Source organism: Vidua macroura, chromosome Z, assembly GCF_024509145.1.
Source record: "Vidua macroura isolate BioBank_ID:100142 chromosome Z, ASM2450914v1, whole genome shotgun sequence".
Taxonomy (NCBI): domain Eukaryota; kingdom Metazoa; phylum Chordata; class Aves; order Passeriformes; family Viduidae; genus Vidua; species Vidua macroura.
This window is the reverse complement of record NC_071611.1, coordinates 81693090-81708617: the sequence shown is the minus strand read 5'-3', so window position 1 is coordinate 81708617 and position 15528 is coordinate 81693090. Positions and strand designations below refer to the sequence as shown.

The 15528-nt window shown below is 42.0% G+C and overlaps 1 long non-coding RNA gene across 2 annotated transcripts; it reads left to right on the top strand.

Annotated features, from left to right (window-relative positions):
* Window positions 1-6731: 6731 nt before the first annotated feature.
* Window positions 6732-10433, top strand: LOC128822062 (uncharacterized). 2 transcript variants are annotated; one of them, XR_008441337.1, is made up of 3 exons: window positions 6732-8244; window positions 8690-8848; window positions 10040-10433. It is a non-coding gene; the product is annotated as an uncharacterized LOC128822062 (long non-coding RNA). The 2 variants fall into 2 exon arrangements; XR_008441338.1 differs by having other exon boundaries at window positions 9530-10433.
* Window positions 10434-15528: the final 5095 nt, after the last annotated feature.

The following is a 15528-nucleotide window of genomic DNA, read 5'->3' as shown; positions in this document are numbered from 1 at the left end:
ACTCCATGGTCCTCAGGGGTGCCTTCCAAGCTGAAGCAGTCTGTGGTTATAATAAGAGGCAAGAGGGAAGAGATGAGCATTTAAATCAGCATGGGATGTTGAGAAGACATTATATTTTGATTGAAATGACCATTCCTTAAATTGAAAGAAGACATTGATTCTCCAGTCTTTTGGGAGGTGGAATTGTGAATGTAACCCTGGGAGAGTGTGTCTTGACATGAGGGAAAAAGACACCTTCTCATAAGTCTTCAGAAAATCAGTAATTTCATTATTTTGGGGCCTGTAACTTTTGCCATGAGGACTGGAACAGCAACTAACAGCTCTTGAACCAGATGCTTTGTGGGTGCACTGTCAGTCAACCATCTGAAATGATGTGAAGATACAACTTGTCATTTAAAAGGAGGACGTGCCATGCCAGCTGTGCTTCTGCATTTCTCTTTTGTCTATTCAAACAGCTGGAACAGTTTGGAAGAGTAAGTCTCAGGAATTCCAGCAGGCAGTGGGAAGATTCAGGGAGCTAGTTTGTACTTTTAAAACTTCCACTTTAAATTCTGCAGTGTTTCAGAACTGTGATCTCAAGCACAGTTACATAAAACTGTGATCTTACAGAATGATCTTACAGAATGATCTTACAGAATTCTGCATGCAGCTGACTCAGGACAAGAAATGTGTCATTGTGTGTGTGTTTTTAAATTTTTTTTTTTTTTTGGGGGGGGGGTTAAGGACAATATATTTTTATGGTGTTCCCTGAGGAGTAGCTTAACCTCTCTATGTGTCTGGATATTGGGTATGACAGATAAACATTCACACCCACAGTGTTATCAACTGGCTCCAGGTGATGATTGATGGATAAAGAGATCCTGAAAACCCCAATCCTGAGTGACATCTATTTTTTGGACTAAATTCTGCAGATTCTGGCGCCTTCAGTGTGAATCATTAGCATGGCTTTTGTTGTGATTACAGGATCACTGAAACCTAACAATATTTTGTTTCATTTAGTGATTAATCTCAATCTTGGGAACCTCACCCTTCTCTTTCCACAGCAGACCTTTAGGAGAGTTATGGTCAAGAGAAGACCTGTATAGATTAATATTCCAACATAATCTCTTTGCCAACCTCATTTTACCACAAATCATCACTTCTGTTCCTTTTCTATGTCTCTTCCTTCCTTACTCTTTGTTTTTGTCTTTTCTGGTTTTTTATGGTCATATGATATTGGGTAAAATAATGAACTTTTACTAGCAAAGTGCATCTGTCAGTTGCTAAACTGCCCCGAAGTTATTAGTACCTGTGTCTATTAAAATGTGGAAAATATCAAAGGAGTGTGGAAATGAAAAACATTGAAGGACTTCCATGACATGCATCTCCACGAAGCTACAATCTGGCACTAACTGGGATATACAAAATGCTCATTTAAATGTGGCATTTTAAAATATGATTCTGTTAATAACAACTCAAATTTAAGCAGAATTTTCCTGCTAATGACAGCTGTGTGAAATCAGTTCAAAAAATACTTGTCACTACATTTAACAGCTAATGATTTATTCCCAAAAGCCATTATTGACTATGGAGCTTTTCAAGTGCCTTGTACAAAAGAAGTTTAAATAATGCAGTGTTAAGTGAATTAAATTAAATTATCAGCAACGCAGTTGTGTTTTCTTCAATCAGGTTGCAAGCATCGTTTGGAACAATAAGGATTTGGTTTAGATTTGCTGCGGTTAACCCTGTAAGAGGGATTTTATCTTCACATGGTGGGATATTTTCTTGGTCTGATCTTTAAAGTTTGCTGTGGCTCATTTCAAAAAGCCCAGCTTGGGGTTGTGTGCAGTTCTTCACGCTGAAATCACCCCTCGCTCCCACCAAGTATGTTTCTGATTAAAACGCCGTTTTATTGTTGGTGTGTATTTCCTGTTTTCCACCTATCTCAATTCCCACACGTCACATAAGGACCCCCAGAATATGATGGATTTACAGAGACTTGTTAACCTAGCAATAACCACAGCTTCCCTCCCAGCTACTGCCTGTCAGCACACCCCAGACGGGTTCGGGATGATTCCAGGTCAGGAATGCCTCCTTCTCCAGGCTTTTTCACATGAATGGTTGTGATGCTGGTTTGGGTTTTACCCTCTTTTTCTTTTATATATTCTCTTTGTCCTTTACACATACTCTTGTAGCTTTGTAGCCTCATATTTTAGCTTAGCTTCAACACTTTCCTAGGCAGGAAAACAAAACAAATTCCAAGATCCCTGTGCTGTCTTGGTTCTCCTTAGAAACCAAGGCTGAAACCAGCTTTCCAAGAGAGATTTTGTAAACAGGGCCTGGATCTCATCCACCTAGAAGGTGCTAGAGCTGGGGAAATTACTTCACCAGGAGGGTTTCTAAATTTGGGGTTGTTGTCAGATATGCTAATTTGCAGAATCTATAAAAATTGTACACATTAGTTAAGTGGGGTGTGCATCTTCAGCCTTTTCTACCTGACAAATCTGTGCACCTGAGGATCCTCATATAAAAGTACCCTTTTCATCACCCTAACTGTGACTGACTTGTATCTTTAGGGCCAGAGAAAAAGGCTTCAGTTGAGATCCATCAATCTGCTGTGGATAAACTGAGCTGGGAGCCCACCCCTGCTCTCTGCTCACTTTGGATGGAGATTCCCTCCTGCCTCAAGGATTCCTGGGAATCCAGAAAAATCCACCCCTGCAAAAATCTCATCCATTGAGCTGAAGTTTTCAACAGCAGCACTGAGGATAATAAAAATCAGTCACTGGTTGAAAGAAGTCTGAGGTTTCTGTGCTGGTTTTAACACAAAGGAAATTTTATGTATTTAATTGTTTTTGTTTATTTCCTAACATGAAATCAAGTGGATTTGATATTAGGAAATATTTCCTGACTGAAGGAGTGGTTAATCATTGGAACAGGCTGCCCAGGGCAATGTTTGAGTCACCATCCCTGGAAGTGTTCAGAGTGGACATGGCACTTTGGGGCATGTTTAGTGACATGGTGGTGTTCAGTCTAGGGTTGGACCTGGTGATCTTGAAGGCTTTTTCCAATCTGTGTTTCTGTGAGTTGTGAGCACATCCTGAATGCCAACCTTTTTGAGTTCAGAATCCACTTTAGAAGAGAGGGAGGAAAAAAATCGAGACAGGACCAAATGAAGCCATTCAATGTGAATCACAGGTACAGGAGGAAAATCAGTCAAACTCTGTGGTGCAGAAACACTGATTTAAACAAACCTGTGCCTGTTTCATTTTACAGGAATTTGTTTTCTTTTACCATGTACTGAACACATGACTGTGCCAGGTTTTGGGATACCCTGTTTTTTTGACCAAAAATATAAATTCCTGTTTATGTGTTAGGCTCCTTTGAGTATGATTCCTGGCTGGCAGCTGGGACAGATCAGGGGATTCCCACACAGTGCTCTCACCTGCCATCACTCAGCTCCTGATAATCTGGGTGTGTGCTTCTGATGTCCTCCCACTATAGCAGGAGGAAGTACTTCCATGAAAAAGGCAGGTCAGATCCTGAAAACATGTGTTAAGAGCTCCTGCAGCCCACCTCTTTTCACACATTCAAACCAGCGTCTTGAGAGCAAACACCGGTCTCCTTTGAGGTCAGTGGGTGGGTCATTAATAATCCCTTTGTATCAGTATTGTTAAAAAGTCTATAGTGCCCATGTCGCATCACTTTTCCTCACATTGATTTTTGACCTGGAAAAAGAGATGAGTGATGCATCTGAGTGGTGCCTGACGTTCCCTAGCACATAATAAGCAGCATTATTCATTTTGTGGGGAATGTGCAATCATCTCTCTGGAAGAGAGGTGCTACTTGAAAAGCTGTCTTCCTCATCACTGCAACCCCCCTCCCCCCTTACACTTGTGTTATCAATCATTAGATCATCACTGGAGGAAAGCTGCTGGAGGCACAGGTATGCCTGGCTAAGAGGATAAATGGATCTTGCCAAGGATGGGAGTGGTGAGTTTTTTCCATAATCCTTTCCTGCTCAGACTCCATCCAGATGTGGCTTTCAGGGATGGTGTTTGGGAAAGCCTTTTGTTTCTCAGCCTCTGTGCTGCAGCAGCCTGGAGCAAATCAGACTAACCTGGGGTAGCTGGGTGAGGGGCAGTGCAATTTATCTCTGGGTGGCTGAGAGGCACAGACCAGATGAAGGATTTCATCACCACATTACTCCAGAGGTAGCCTGAGCCCATTCATCTGCAAAAGAAACAAAGTGAATGAACAACTCGATAATGCTTCACAGTTTGAAGATTGCTTCTGGATGAATGACCTGCTTGTCTGCAAGTATGACTACTGGGCTGCTGCTGCAGCACATGATAAGAACAGAGAATTAATTTCTTCAAGAAGGATTTTTCATCTGATGGCATCTGATATGTGCATACAGATTTAGAAAATGTTCTCCCTTACATCTCTGTTTCAACATTAATTAGAATTAAATCAAATGGTACAATTTACATTCAACTAACCTAGTTTTGCTTTCTGTCCTATTTTACAATCAAAGTTTATATTTCTGTTTGAATGTGTTGTTATTATTATATTCCAACTAATTCAGCAAATTATTAATGTGGGCATGCAATAGCCAGTGGCCCCTTAGTCTGTTTGCTAACTCCGTTCATTTGCAGTTCATAATTTGTTAATAGTTCTCCATAATTAACACTAATTTATCTGCTGCTCTTTTATACTCTGTGCCAATATCTTCCCAGACCGGATCAGGCCTGTGAAATCTGCATGAACATTTCTGTAACATCCCTTTTTAGGTCAGTATTGGACTGGTATTCTTATTGGTGCTTATGCAAATCCTTTAAGGGAGTTACTCTGCTCATTAAGTGCTGCATCACAGCACTTCTGTATGACAAATTTTATTTAGTGGAAAAGAGAAAGAAAGAGAGAGAAAGCTGCTGATTTTGTGGCTGGGAAGGGGCTCTGAACACACACACACCTTGTCTTTCTTGGAGGGCAGTAAAGCTGTCAGATACAGGAGGAATCCATTTTCCTGCTGCCAGAGGAGCAGTTTACACCACATAGTGTTAATATTACTTTTTAATAAAATAGTTTATTATCACTTTTTACCTTCTACCAGCACCTTCCACTGACTGGTTCTTTAGCTGGTGGCTGCCAGCCTGGCTGAGTCTACTGGGATCATCCAAAACCTTGAGCTAAGACGCTCTGCAAGGGACGTAAGAGTGGCTCCTGACCTCTGTCTGCTGCCTCAGAGGTTGGATTTTCTGGGGTGGAAATTTCGGGGAACAGTGGCTCACTGTTCAGAGAGGGATAAGAGAGGTGGACATCTGAGTGAGGTTCCCTTGGAGGCTTCCTGGTACCTCGGGAGGAGGTTAACTTCTGCTCCTCATGATGCTCTTTCTGCGTATATTTTTCTCATTTTCCCTTTTATTTTGTGGGCTAACTTTTAAAACAGGCACATCTGAAAGTGCCTTAAAATGATTGCCCATGCCACGATCCAATTTTCATCATACCGCCACGAATACATAACACCTAACGAAGCTGGGGGTAGCTTAGGAAATATTAGGCGCCCTCACCAACCTGTCCTCCACCAGTAGCTCGGTACTTTCACAGCTGAGCCTCTCTGTGAAGCTTACCAGCTAATTAGAATGCATTAAAAATGACAGTGGCTGTTGACTGTGGGGCTGGAAACCAGAGATTACGGCGTGACACAACGCCACGCCGTGTGTGAGTCAGTCGGCGCCCTTTGAGCGCTCCTCACATCTGGCTGGTGCTGAATGGAGCCACTGTCCGAGGGGCTGCTGCTGCTGCAGTACCTGGTTCCCTGTGTACTAATTACAAGCTCTGAACGCAGAGTTAGGGGAGTCTGGGGACTTGTGGCTGGAGTTCACACAGGCGGGTGAAACAAAGGACGCCCTGTTCCTCATTACGCTCCTACACTTAATTAGGAAGTGACTTTGTTGATCACTGGCTGAGTTAAGAATCACTCATTTATGGCAGGGCATTTTGTGATTTTTTTTTTTTTTTTTTTTTTTTTTTGTGAAAGTTTATTTAAATGACATTTTACACTTTGGCCATAAGGGACGTGCCTTTATTTTATCTGAGTTTAAATATGTCTCTTGTAGTCTCCTGGTCTGACAGAAAGAGGCACAGGGGTGTTTTTTTTGGAGGGGTGAGTGGGAAGGAGAGGGGGTGGGCCAGGGGAAGTGTTTCATTGCAGAGCTGGGGCGATTGTTTGGGCTTGGCAAAGCCATTTGCAAATCTGTGAATTTAGAGAGGACTGAGGGTGGTGGCAGAGCCACTGTCCTGCATTCTGCTGGTGGCGGTCAAGGTGATGCCTTGGGATTTTAGCTTTTATATTTTTTCATGATTTTGTGATCCTGCAGTTCTTTAGTGTATAACTCTCAGCTCCACATTCAGTGTCAGCTGCTGCTGTCCCATTTTGGGCAGACACAACAATTCCTCTCCAGGCCTGGCAATCAAGGACACCTCACTGCCTCAGGGCCCAGAAATGGGAACAAAAGTGATCTGGGGAGAGAAACTTGGGCTAAATGACTTCATTAGCTGAAGCTGTAATTGTTAGATCAACCCCCAATGTGCAAATGGACCAAACTTATAGAAGTGTGAAAACCCGTGACATGTGGTTCATTTTTGGGTGTTGCTCCTGTGGGGGCTTTGCCTGCCCGAAATGTATCTGAAGGCCATGCTTCAGGTAATGTATGTAATGCAATGTAACTGCTTTTTATTTTCTTAATTTTGTCTGGCCCCTGCTTTTAGGTAGCCCCAAAAAGGCTACCAAAGGTTAAAAGATTTTGTGGGTCTGACACAGGCCTGTCAGGCGGTCCCTGGAGCTGAGCCAGGCCCGAGTCCCGAGGCCTTGGGGACACAAATGGAGGCCACGGGAGGACACGTGAGGCCTTGGAGTGGCTGCCAAGAACAGGGGCTAGACAAGATTAAGAGAATAAAAGCGTGGTGTTTATTAAAGGCCTTCAATAGGTACAGCTTGGGCTATCAAAAGCCTCCCAGAGGCTGCACCCAAGATGGACAATGGTCACGAGTTTTTCATAGAGTTAAAAGTTTGGTCCATTTGCATATCAGGGGTTAATCCTCCAACTCCAGCTTCAGGTAATTAAGTAATTTTCTCCAAGCATTCCCCCCTCAATTCACTGTTGTTTGCATCTGAGGCAATACGGTGTCCTTGATTTTCAGGCCTAGAGAGGAATTGTTTTGTCTGAATAAAACAGGAGAACAGCAGCTGGCAGGGTGTGGAGTTTAGAATTATACACTAAAGCAGTACAGCGTCTGAAAAATATAAAACCTAAATCCCAAGGCATCAGATGGACACCCTGAGACGCCCCATCCTGTGGGATGCTGCAGCCTGTACTGGGAGCCAGCTTTCCCCTTCTCCTTTACAGGGATGACATTAAATATCCAGTGCCACTGCAGGAGCTAGCAATTCTTCACTGCTACAGCCAGAGGGACTGATGAATGATGGACTGTTTTGTTGCCCACAAACAGCCTGCCGGGGTTCTGACAGGGGAATCACACAAAAGCAGAGTGCAGAAAAGCTTTAAGAGAGAAGCCAAGAGTGAGATATAATGGGAAAAACAGAGGCCTGCCTGATTTTTCTATAGTAGCTGTAACTGGGATTAACCAGCCTTTTATGGAAAGAAATTTACTGTCATCTTTGCTCAGATAACTTATATCATTGTTGGTTAATTATGGACACTTTCCTTGGTGCTGCCTGCTATGCACTCTGGCTCCTCAAGCATAACATGCCTCTAATCTCACAGCTATTATGCAAATTTTCTTCCTAGCTGCAGGAAAGCCATCGAGCAGCAGTGCTGGTGGGGGTTTCTTGGAGGTCTCTTTGCAAAACATCTTAGGTTCAGTGCACATGGAGTTGGTTCACTAGGCTGAACACAGAGCTTAGAGACTGGAGGAAAAAAAAATCCCATATTGTTAAAATATTTTCCCTGAATTTTACTAAATTAAAACAGGTTTCTGCGGTGGTTTGTAAATAGCCTGAGATTTTTACACTCTCCTGGTTACAAAGACCATTTAAACCTCTTTTTTTGAATTGTGCGTGTTGCTTCCACCCCCGTGAGAAAGAATAAAAAAAAATCAACTGATAACAGTTTCAGACTCAACAGGTAACAGCTGACTTTTGCTCACATAATATTTTCTGGATGAGACATTGAAAGTTTTCCTGGTTTAAGGAAACCATTCATTCAATCCTCAAGGAGTGCTTGGACCCTGCCCAAAAATGTGAGTGGATTCCTCGTTGTTGCTGTTGTTTTCAAACAGTATCTGACTGTGAGTGGAGGAAAAATATAAGATTAAACCCCAAACCAATCATGTTAAGTGTGAGAGGTTTGCATAAATGGTTGTTTTCAGGAATAAATAGCAGTAGTGCTCATGTGAATGAGGCAGGTAATGGGCTGTCTCAGCTGCTTCAGATCCACGACCCATTTATAGATTATCACAAGGAATTATACGTAACTCACAATCCACCAGGAAAACGTTGTGGGGCATATAATTATGTTGCAAAAGTCTTGCTTCCAAAAAAAAAAAAAAAAAAAAAAAATTGAGTGCAGCCTGGAGTCTATAAACATTTACATGTGCATTTAACTTCATTAAATGGCAAACAGCTGTAACTTCCTTTACAGTTATCCACTGTTGTTCCTCTTGAAAGTGCTCTTTTGATCTCTAGGGCTCATAGAGTTTAGACCTTCCTTGGGCCTGGTGCTGACCAGTAGAAAAGAGGAAATTCTCCCTTTTGATTGAAGCAGTGGATACCCCAAACACAAACTTGTGTGTCAGCTTCACTTGACTACGTGCCCTGTTGGTTCTGCAGGAGCCATCTCCAGTGGTAAGTGAACATAAAAAGCCGGAAGAAATTGAAGAAAGAGTGAAAAAAAAAAAAAAAATGGAGGGGTGGGAGGCCAAATCTTCTCCCTACACAATTTTACATGGTGTTTAAATATACAGATGTGTATTATTATTTTTTGATGGATGTGGAGTCAAGCTTCTAAAGTGAGACTGTGACCAATCCCCATCTTGCCACCCAGGCCAAAGCACTGAGTGCCACATCCTGTCCTTCCTTGGACACCTCATGGGGCGGCAGCAAATCAAGATCCTCTTGGTTTCAGCCTTCAGATTCCCAGACTTCAGCAGGGATGGCATTGAGAAGACCAGCTTGTCTTGCTGCTGGCTTTCCCTTTCTCTCTGAACTAAAAAAAAAAAAAAAAAAAGATTAGTCTTTATTGCTCCTTCTTGTTCGGTGCCCCAGAATGGGCCATTTAAAGCAAGTCTCTGCATCAACAGTGTTAAAAATGCCCTTAAATTGGTACTATTATCAAGGAAACCATGTCCAGAAACAATGTTTTTATCACAAACCCATTGCATTTCCTTTTTTTTTTTTTTTTTTTTTTGGTATGCTGTGTAAAACTAGGTCTTTCAAATACTTATGGGAGTGCCCTAAAAGCCAGTTGCTGTTCTGGAGTTGATCTGTCTGACTCAGTAAAAAAATGCCCTCCTTGCATTCTTCTAGAAAGCAAAATCCAACATCTGAAGCACCAGTGTTCCATCAGACCTGTGTTCTTCAGGCAGAGCCTAGCTACCAAAGACAGTGCAGCTTTGAAATGACAGTTCTCTACACAATCTGATCCATGGTTCTCTATGATTCGCATTTCTGGGGAAAAAAAAATCCTGCTGTGTATTATTTAGGAGCAATCAGGACCATTATTCTAGTTTCTCTCAGCTGCCCATTAAGTCTAAACTTTCCCTGGTCCCACCTTTTTTGTTGCTTTGCATTTCCAGTCCTGGATTTGGCTCTGAGAAAAGGCTGTGGGTAAAATCCTGTGTCACAGCAGCAGAGCTTCTGTTGTGCCAGGCCTTTGGCTGGTCTCCTGGAGATATTTTTGGGCAATGGCTTCATGTACTCATCTTGCACACGTGCTTCAGTCAGCCCGTCCTGATGTGCTTGCCATGCTGCCCGTGGATGCCGCCATCACAGGGTCAATCCTGACATCATCCAAGGAATGCTCTGTCTTTTCCACAGGAGAACAATCTAACCCTGCGTTTCCTCACATATGGAGCAGGAAGGAGCAGCATTTTATCTTCACTGCTGTGGAGGATGAACTGAGGGTGACTTGGAATGGGTGGCTGCTCCACACAGAGCTGGGAGCTAAGCCTCCAATGAGAAGTAGTTTCACCAGAGAAGCTATGCCTTTCCATCTGTTCCTAGGATTTAGATTCCTCATGTTTTATTGTGTTCGTATTATCATACAGCTCTATGTCTGGCACAGGTATTAAAACGTCTGGGTGTGCAGGTTCCATAATCCTGCCTCTGGCTTCGTCTTTCTCGGGCTGCAGCACTTGGTTTGCTGCATTTTTATTGTTACCACTGTAATTGTATTGTGAGGGCTCTTGCTCCAGCTCTGGCTTGTTAAATAAACAGAACATATCCTTGTGTCTCATGCCTCCGTGTCTGGAAGGGATTTAAACCTCTTCTTTTGTCTGCGTGTTTTGGCTGAACTAAGATTTTCTCTTGAAAGACCCTGCGAGTTTCAGGGTCTGTGTGCATTATACAGAGTTTGCTTTCATTAAGTTTTGAGTTATTACAGCTTTGTTTGTGCTCGGGGTGTTGAGAATCACAGAGGCCAGTTCCTTTTAAACACCGAGGAGTACAAATAACCCAGGAATAAGGGTCTTGATTGATGTAGCTGCTGCTGTGGCTCACATGTGGAGTAACTCCACATTGTTGTGTTTCCTAAACAGTGGATTTCATAAACTGTATCCTTCCATGGTGGCACCTGGTAAAAGGTCAAGAAGTAGAAAAAAGAAAGAGAGTCATTCAAACACAGCAGAATAATAAAGAATATTTTTCTAAGACCTCACCCCCTGTCATTATTCAGCTGTGTTCTGACCTGCTTATTCTCCACTACTCACTCAGAAATCACCTCAAAAGGTATGTTGTTTATGTGAATGTATTGGAAGGATTAATTCTTCCTATAAATGCTGATGTTCAACATACAGAAGGCAATTTTTTTATAGAACCTGGTTTTGGATGATACATCTACCAAAAGATCTCTAACTTGTCCCTCCAACCTCAGCCAGAGGAAGCAGAAATGTGTGAAATTTCTTCATAAAATCTGGATGGGAAAAATTATTCTTCTACACAATATTTAAACCCTTTTCAGTAATACTAGTCTAAACTCATTTTAATATCCTTATGAATTGAAGGGTAACCAACATCCTTATGTCAGGGCTTGGCCAAACTACTTTTTAGTTTTTTTCCCCACTGCCTTAGCCTGCATTTTCCCAGAATGGATGTATTTCTTACATGTAAGGGGAAATGGTAGAGATTTACACCATTGAAGTAATTTGTTTTCTGTCATCTTCTCTACGCATCTTTATGTCATCTTCTCTTTTCTGTCATCTCAATTTTTCAGGTTTATCTGTGGCCTAGGATAATCCCCAGCTCCTGAATTCACTGGTCTCCAGCTAATCACTCCCTACCTCTTATTTACACAGTCATTTTTGGTTTTTATCTACATCTGGTACTTCTACCATATATTTACCATTTACTTCTACCATTGTTTTGTGTTCTACTTATTTCAGACAATCACCCTAGTTGTAGAAATCTTGCAAAATGTGAGTACTTCCTTACAAAGTGGCCCAGTTGCAGTCTGATATAATCTGTAAAAGTAACTGAGATAACTTTTTCCACTGGTTAACGCACATCATAATGCCAAGTTTTGCCAAATTAAACCCAGACTCATGTGTAGCTGATGGTGTTCAGGTTTGTTTGTGAGCTGTAAAGCCTTTGTAGTACTTGGGATGAAAGGCACATGCGGCATATCCTGATTTACTACTGGGTTTGCATAACATATCTATGCCTAATTTATCAGTATAACTTATTCAACAAACTGGTCCCTCTCCAAAACATCCACATATGTTTTTTCTTTCCTTTAATTGATTTCTCTTTCCCAATGTCCCAATGTGGAGCAGCATTTTTTTTCTTCCTCTGCATGTTTTCTAGCACAGTGAAGACAATAGATTTTTTTTTTTTTTTTCCCTTTAGCTTTATGGACTGAGTGCATTATAGAGCAGGAGGAAAGTTTCCAGCCTGTTAAAATGAGGAAGAGCTACACAGACTACAGACAGGTCATTCTTCAACACAGGAAAAATTGTGTGCTGGAATAGATGATTGCCTATTGAGTTTCACTCCTTCCCAGACTCCCAGCTCGGGCTGTAAACCCAGCAGCTCCTCTTTCTCCCCCAGCCCCTCTTGCACGGGTGAAGCAGCACCTGGCAGCACCCACCTTGTGCAGCACGTGCCCAGGAGAACAGAGCCACTGGAGCAGCTCCATCTGCACTCGGATCCACGCTGAGACAGTTCAAGGCTCCTCTGCACCGCAGGCAAAAAGGAAATTTCCTGACCTGAGGCTGGGAGGGGGGACACAGCCCGTGCTGCAGCAGGGACAAGCCTCTTGCTTTTGCAGCTGCAGAGCCTGGGCTGGCTGCATCTAAGTGGGCTTCCCTTCCCTCCAGCACTGCCCCGTGTCACCTCTTGCCTCGGTGACACTGGCCTGAAAGAGAGTGAGGCCACAAGAGCTTTGCATCCCCACAGCATCTGCTGAGCTGAGCTTGTTTTGCTGATACATCAAAGCTGGACCTGAACGTACACAGGGGAACCTGGTGTGAAATGCATCATTCTTCAGATCCATGTTTAAGATTAAATCACTGGAGAGTTTTTGTTATTCTGCCCGGTTACAGTTTAGGGGCTGGTTGGAATTATTAAGAGTGCTTCCTTATAACCTGGGTTTCACATTTCCCCATTTGTGTTGTTTTTCTGGATATATCTCCTGTCGGAGTGATCTGCGCTGTTAAAAAAGTATTGACTTTGTCTGAGCTGCCCATGGTTTTATTGGCTTAGCTGAAATCAGAGAACCATGAGATTATTTGGGTTGGAAGGGACCTTAAAGCCCATCCAGTTCCACCCCCTGCCATGGGCAGGGACACCTTCCACCATCCCAGGCTGCTCCTAGCCTTGTCCAACTTAGTCTTGGACAAGTCCAGGGATCCAGGGGCAGCCACAGCTTCTCTGGACACCCTGTGCCAGGGCCTGCCCACCCTCACAGTGAACAATTTATTCCTGATATCCAATAAGAATCTACTTTTCTTCACCTTAAAGCCAAAGGAGCCTCTCTGGATTTGGCTGAAATCGCTTTCTCACATATATTTATTCATGTGATTGACCCTGTGGCAACTTCTTTGGGAACACATGGACTATTGAAGGCATCTTTTAGGGCATTGCCCTGTAGAATCATGGCAAAACTTTAGTGACCACCACTGCTTCTTCTTGAAAAACATCTGGTGTTTTTCAGGTAGGAAGAGCTCCTGTGATCTGTTGGGCTCTTACCTTTCTATTTGTTCCACAGGGTTTTAACAGATACTTGAATTTCAGTAAGAGCACCAATAATTTCTGAGTATGATTTATTTAATTCTCATGACGTGAAAAGGACCAGGCTGTAGTCATGCTCAAATTACATAAAAAAATACAGTAATTTTAGGCCTTCATCGTCTACATGTGGTTTTGGAGTGTAGATGGTGATCATTACATTTCATTACATGGAGAGCCAGCCTGAGGAATAAAAGGCAGTCTGAAACACTTTATGAAAAAGCCTCTGCCTTAGAAAAACCCATGCATCACATTAATATGGTGACTGGGCAAATACACAGCAATATGTGTGCTTTTTGGAGTCTTTCTTTAATGACTCTGGTGATTTCCTTCTCAGACAGAATATGGCTTAATGATGAAGCTGAAATCTGTTCTCAGTTACCAGAATATCTCCAGATTTAACATGTGTGAGAGAGACTAGCTTGGATTCAATCTTTTTAAGGCAATTTCCATAATTTCTCCTGTGGATTTGCAGCCTTATCATCAAACACATAATTGAAAACACTCTAGAGATGGGATAAGTGAAGTGAATTTTACTATGGATCTGTAGTCATTTAACCATCTTCTGAAGACTAGCACTGCTCAGCAGACAGCAGTTTGGAAAAGACTAAATTTGTTTACTGAATTACATATTTGTCTCATTGCTTTCTGTTATTTCCTCTGCTGTATGATGCCTTTTCCCCCCAGGTATTTAAAATCTTTCAGATGCTGAGTGGTAGAAAGGTCTCTCTTCAAATCCCCCTCTTGCAGAGTTTTAGCCTAGCAGAAATGACCCAAATAATTTAATTGGCACTAAATAGACAAATGATGTAAGAGTTCAAAAGCTCCAAAGCTGTTTTACTTTGACAAAGGTGTTTTCACCTGTCAGTTAAAAAAAATATAGTTCAGTATTTAAAAATATATTTAACTTCATTGGGGAAGAAAATGTTACATTTTAACTTTTGCTCTCTGACTGGAGTCTCCTGGTGAAATGGGTCTGCAATGGTATAAAAATCTAAATCTTCTCGAGGAATAAGTAGATAGGAAAAAAGAGGAATAGATGATAACTTTTCACAAAGTCTCTCAATGTCTGTGCTGGCATCCAGGCTTTTCATTTACCCATGAATGGCACAAAGAAGGAACTATAAATGACATAATTAGGTTTGCTGATATGCAGTTGGTTCCAGGCAGCTAAATTTATACCTATTTGCAATGATTTTTGGAAATATTTTCAAGATTGGCCACTAGCAAACCTGATGATATTCAGCCTACAGGGAAATCCCTCACTATACTTACACTAAAGACAAACTCTTAATGTAGTTATTATTAATCAGGAAAAAAAAGCATTGGCAAATTTGTTGATGGCTCCCCAAAAATTGGACACATTGATGCAAGATGTAATTGAAGACACCTGTAGAAGTGAATTCTCTAAGGGCTGAGATATATCAATGGGAAACATATAATTTAAAGGCTGTTTAAGACTATTGCACCTAGGCAACCATTATCTCATTCCCTAAAATGCTGATTACGGGAGACAACAGAGGACTAGCCAGAAAAAAAAAAAAAAAAAGAGTTCAGTGAGAGATAATTGTTTTTACTTATTCATTTTTATTTATTCTATATATTTTCCTTCATAATTCTTATATGTGCAAGTTCCTGAGACGTGCACGTTCTTGAGATGTGCACAGCCCACCATCCTGACAAGATCTTCTCCAAAGGGAAAAGGACATTTTCTGCCTTTGTGGGCACTATCTGGTGTATTTTTTTGTCACATGCTCCCAGACTGCAGTGTCCCTGCCAAGCAGTTGCAGCCACAGCTGGAACAGGTCTAGCAGGGTTGTGCAATCTGATAATTGTCATTTTGGGGCCGCCTCAGGAAATGTGACCCAAAGTGGAAGTCTGTCAAGTTTCAAACCCACTTGAATGGGAATCATCAGTAAATGGACAAATTCTGCAGTGACTTTGAAAGCTGTCCGAGATAACACATAAATATCTTGCTTTGTCTTCCTTTCCAGCTGAGTTATATAGTGGCAATCTGGGGAAACAGAAGTTGGTGCAAATTCAAGCCCTTCTGACTTTGGCTGATTTCTTTTTTTTTTTTTTTC